Source organism: Camarhynchus parvulus, chromosome 3, assembly GCF_901933205.1.
Source record: "Camarhynchus parvulus chromosome 3, STF_HiC, whole genome shotgun sequence".
NCBI lineage: Eukaryota > Metazoa > Chordata > Aves > Passeriformes > Thraupidae > Camarhynchus > Camarhynchus parvulus.
The window spans coordinates 30,776,841-30,782,840 of NC_044573.1; positions in this window are offsets into that span (position 1 = coordinate 30,776,841).

Consider the following 6,000-nt stretch of genomic DNA (forward strand, 5'->3'; position numbering starts at 1 on the left):
TATTTCCTGTCTGTGAATTCCTTTTTTTTCTCTTTTCCTTCCCAGCTAGCATCATTCATGAAAAGCAATACTAATAACGTGTGAACAGTTTCAGGACAACTAAAACCACATTTACAGAGTATGTCCTATTCTCTGCAGAAGTGGTAATTGTTCAGGTCTATTCACGATCACACACTTGCAGAATTAGTTCCATATATCTGTGAAGGAACAATTTCAAACCCTCTTTCGAAACAGAGCAATTGTTGGTTGTAAAAAACTGATCAGAAAAATAGAATGAGACACAATTGGAAGTGTTTAGAAGCTAATGAAGAAAATGTTATTTGCATTGGTGCCAGCCTCATTGATATTAACTGAAACACAACTTCGTTCAGCGAGCTTCCTGATCCTATTGTATCTGTCAATGGTCTTGCTTATGCAAAGAGGATGTGCTGCCTATTAAAGAACTGTTTTTGCCTGTGTTATATTGGCAAGGGAATCCACTCAGCCTGTGGAGTGGGATTCACAATGTGCTCCATGGGGCTGAGTGTGGGACACATACTTGTTAAAGGGCAGGCTTTGTCCTCAAAGAGCTCCCAAGTGAAGTAAGAATCAACTGCAACAGGTGATGGAAAGACAAACAGGCAGTTCATGATGGGATAAAAGGCAGCAGCTAAGGCAGTGCAGGGACTCTGGATGACTGCCAGTATGAAAGGCTTGGGTATGTGTGGGCCACAAATCACCTTGAGAGAACTGAGTGATGCTAATGGAATATGTCTACCCAGAGAGTTACAAAAATGCAGGAGGTGGGAAGGGAAGAAGAGCTTTGATATAAGGAGAAAATATTGCCAGGGGAATTATACTCAGGTGGGAGCATGAGGAGGGAAAGCAGGAGTGCATAGCAATGCAGGTGATTCCAACCAGAACTGCAACCTCACTTTCCAATAAAACAAGACCAGGACTCTCCCGTTATCTTAAGAAGATAGACTCGAAAGTATAAAAGGAAATACTTTTTCTGGCAATGCATATAGTACTTTCAGAGGGCTCTATGTTGCAGGATGATATTGAGACAAATAGTTTAGATTGAACATGTGATAGACATGGGACTAAATTTACCTTTGCTGTTGGGTCAAGGGAATGGACTGTGTCTTAATAAAATATGAATAATGGTATCTGCACTTACAGCACACCAGCCACACACATGCCTACAAAGCCCATGCTGGCCAGGATGAAATCACAAGCACTGTCAGTGCCCAGCTTCAGGGCATGACATAATCAGCCGTGAAAAGAGCAGAGTAAGATATCCCTACTGGCATGGAATTTAGGTGAATTAGGAAGGGTTTTGCACTTCTCCTTCAAGCATCCGCTACTGTTAGCTGTAGTTCTGGCACTGGACCTTGTGGACAATTTTTCGTAATACAGCAATCCTTTCCATCACTTGTTCCCCAATAAGCTGATCCCAGGAGATTTCTGCACAGCTTCACCCGAGAGGGTTTCTGACAACATTTTGTCAGAAGGCTGATGTGGTTGGCTATTTTATTTCTGTTGAAACCTGAAGGACAAGGTGGGCTTTGTTAGATTTCTGCTGTAATGGGAGGAGATTTCTTAGGGCATGGACCAAGGACATATTATTTCTTCTGATGGACAAGTTGCCAGTAGCCAAACAAAACATTACAAACATAAACAGGACAGAATGTGCGCTACACTTCAAGAGGCTGGTTTTGTTTTGACAAGAATCTAAAGCAAATGTTAACACAGAGGACAAATCAGAGAGAACAAAAAGTCATCTCTCCAGGCTGGTCAGAAGTTAAGTCAGCCTGATGGACACCTCTACATGCAAGACCTGCCTTTCATCTTAGGTTCTTGAGGAGGAGACATTGCTCCCTGAGCCTCTTGGTAGGAGAATTCCTCTGCTTAGTCCATGGCTGCTGGTCATACAAGTCAGAGATGCACCTCATTAAATGGAAGACAGCACCCTCTCTTCAGATGTGGTTGTCTGCTCTGGGTTTGTCTCTCTTCCTTGGCATTCCATTCCCACTGGCCAGGTCACTTGCAGCTTATCTGGCCCCACTCACTCTCATGCTTCTAGGCACATGAAGGAAACAATGTCTGCATCCCCCAAATGCTGGCTGCTATTTTACCAGGGAGCAGGGAACTACTTGGCTCTTTCTGTTGCCATAAAAAGTCTCGAGAAATATTTGATGTCTGTAGTCTGCCACAGACCAACCCCACTGGAGTCAGCAAGATACTCAAGTGACTATCAAAAGGGACATTTTCAAGTTCTGCTCTGCATTTCCCCTGCCACTGGTGGGGAGGTGGGTGGGCTTGTCCCCAGCCTCGGTCCTAGCTGGAGCTGTCCCTCTACCTGTGCCCATCCTGCCCTCAGCTCTTCCTCCTAACTGATGTAAGAGATCTGCCAATGGTGAGGGTCTCAGGAGACCATTTTATGCTAGTCTAGGCACACTTGCACTTGGATGCCTATGCTACAGAGACCAGGGGTTAGTAGAAGTCAGTGGCCATTGCTTCCAGGGTTGAGTGACATGGGCACAGCAGCAGGTGATGCTCACAGATGAGGAGGCAGCCAGAGTCCAGCCCATCTGCTTCACTTGCATTGGGACCACAGGAGGGAATGGTGGAAAAGGACTGAAGGAAAGGTAGCTCACGATGTCCTCAGTGGTAATGACAAGCTAATTATCAGTCAGTTATCAGGATCCATCCCCACAAATTTGCCATCAGTCAGTCTCCAGACTAGTGTTTTCAACCCTGACCCTGATGTTTTTAAGGTCTGGATAGTGCTGAAGATGGGAAAATAGCAAAAGACAAGTGTGTGTACAGCTATAATTAAGAATAAAAAGAGGAAATAGAGAACATGACTTTCAGCATGGATGAGATTTACTGCCTGCCCCCATCCTTCAGGACATCAATGTCGAGTCTTATAAGATACTTTTCATCTAGAGGGAAAAAACCCAGATGGGCTAATATTATTTAGTGCTAAGAGCTGCACGATTTAATATTTATTTAGCAGAATATAAACTTCAGCAAAGCCAAGTCTGAAAGATAGGAAGGTCATTCATGTATTATAAAGATGAGAGGAAGTGGTGAGCAGTCTTAAAATAACACAGAGTTAGAGAGGCTGATTTTGGAGGATTTCTGAAGAAATGAAGTGGTTTTATTGGTCTGATAAATTTCACTGACCTTCCATTGGAGACAAATCTGTCTTTTTCTCTTTTACTTGATTTTGTACACAGATGAGCCTTTTCAGCTATTATTTCAGCTCTTGGAAAGGCATTGCAAACCTAGCTGTGATGACAGACATTTGAACTCAAAGTGATCAGTCCTAAGCTTCATGAAATGTTTGACTTCACAACACAATGCATCACAAGATACTGGTCTGTGTCCAGAAACTGGCCTGCTGGCTTCCCCTCTCTTATTGTGCAGCCATTCTCTATCCTGCTGCCCGCTTTCTTCACACTACACTGGCTGCTTTTATGATTTCATTGATAAGAATTTCACCTGACTGTACTTTTGCAGCTCTCCCTACTTACAGCTGTTGTACTGAGTTTAATTGCAGTGCCTCAGACTGCGCATGATAGGAAGAGGTCCAGAAGGGCTGTCCCCAGTTGACAATTCCAATTCCCTTGCTATTACAGGCAAGTGTATCCTGTCACATCTTTCATAAATACTATAAGCTCCATCATCAAAAAGCTTTTAAAGTAACCTTTTTAGCAGGTTGTCTTGCTGGAAGCTTGTTCTGCACCTCTGCTCCTTCCCCTTGGGTGTTCTGATTATTTGTACATCTTTCATTGTGCACTGCTTTGTTTTCACAAAGATGGATAAAGAGATGGCTTCTTAAAACCCTTCTTTTTATAACTTTGACATGTAGTTAATTCTTTGTTGTTGGTGATTAATCCCCTGGCAGAGCATTCAGAGCCTGGTAATTTACAGAGCAATTTATAGCAATCATAGCTAATGGTGATTTAGTCCCAATACCAAATCAATGCCAAGGTGCACGACTTCTGATCTGCTCTCTAATTTATCAATAAAGGCTGCAGGATGAAATGCATCCTGGAATTTGAACAGAACTTAGCAACTACCTCAGCATTGTGGTATGTCACTACAGAGAGCTGAATTTCACCCGCAGAGAGCACATTCTGACGTGTGTAACGCTGACTTGGGCTTTTAAAGACCATTTCCAAGCATTGCAGAGCCAGGCTTTCTCTGGAGCTAGAGAAACATATGCTGCATGTGCTAATGCACCATAAATCAGTGCTTGCTAACTCTCCATGGCTTTTCATGTTGGGGAAAGTTTCTAGAAAGCAGATAAGAGAGAAGAATTTATCTACAATCAAGGAAGGTGTGAGACACAGACTGTGAAACAGTCTCCAGAAGCTCAGAACTTGCCTAACCTTATTATGCTTTTAGGATTTGGAAGTGCCCAGACCTCAGGCCACCATAACCTGAAATTCTTATAACTTTCTAGGGAATGACACTGATGGAATATACACATTGACTTAGCATTTCAAATGTGCTCAGTTTAGTGGACAGTTTCTAATTGGCCAAAAGAAAATGAACCAATAAAAAAGTGTAACCAAGCACAAATCCATGTCACCAATATTATGTGTCTGGGAGGTATGCTTCATATGCTGCTGTTTTCCAGCTTGGTGTTAAGTCAGTACCTAAACCACAGGCACTGGAGAGATACGAAATTTTTGTAACAAGCTACCCAAATAGAGTAATGCTCTTGGTCTCACCGTGAAGAAGACACATGGGAACTCACCAAGAAAACACTCCTCTCTGTAATGAACATTTTCAATCAGTGGTCATTACAGAAGCTTTTGGAATATGAATAACTGGAAGAAATGACAGACATAGTATCTTCTTCAGTGACAGAATGAGAAGATATTCCCTGTCCTGCTTGTGGGGAAGAGCACACTTGCTCCTGCAACATGGTCTGTCACTGCAAAGGAATTTGGAACTTAACTAGATGCGTGCATTTAGAAAAGAGAAAATTCAGACAGAGGAAGGATCATACAAAAAAAAAAGTGAGTAAAGCTAGTCCAGGATTTTATTTGAATGACATCAACACATCAACAATAGAAGATACCAAAACTGGCACATTTTTGTAGACAGAACTAAGATTTCCAGAAGAAATCCATGTTAGACTTTGAGGGTTTATGTCAAGTAAAATTTTTTTCAATTTTTTAGGGACTGCATACTGAAAATTGCAACCCAACACTGGAAAACTTTTCTTTGCAACCAAAGTAGTTTTCTCTTCAGGTTTGTTTTTTTTTTTTAATCTTGAAATCCTTTTAAGTAAAAGATTTAGTATAGACTTTTCCAGACTAAACTTGCAGAAACAGTTGAGGTTGCAATTTATGTGCCTGTTCTCAAAGTCTGAGAGCTCTTCTGACAACCATAGTTGAGTGGTCACTACAGGGTCACAATATCTGAGATCACTTGCAGTCCATGCAGAATCCCTTGCAGAGGATCTTAGGGTTACAGCACAAAAGGTACTTATTCTTGCCTTAGAGGAAGTTTATATAACTAAGTCAACAGAAAAATACAAGCACAGAATGACTAGAAAGCCTCAATGGATCAAGAATAAAATGAACAAACAGATCTATCCTATCAGTCTGTGACAGTGTGTATGCAGACAGCAGTGATTCACTGCATTCTTTAGGACATAAGAACCCCAAATTCATGTGTGCAAGTACTGGCTCAGTGTGAGAGAGCTGACTTCTGTACATTCCTCTCTCCTACAGTCTCCAGCATGGCTCTCTGTGTTGTCCAGGGACCAGAAGTTTCTGTTCAGCAGAGGACTTGTATATGAGTCCTACTGGAGATTAACAATAAGTATGGCCCCAGTACTTCCATGAACACTAATGGATGTGAGCAGATCCCTGAAGTGAAAGAGATGCTTTGCAGAACTCAGCATGACAGAGGAACCACACCGACACAAACCCCTGGATATCTGTGCCTGGAACTTGCTGTCTGGGATTCATGCACAACCAGTCTGCCAGTCTG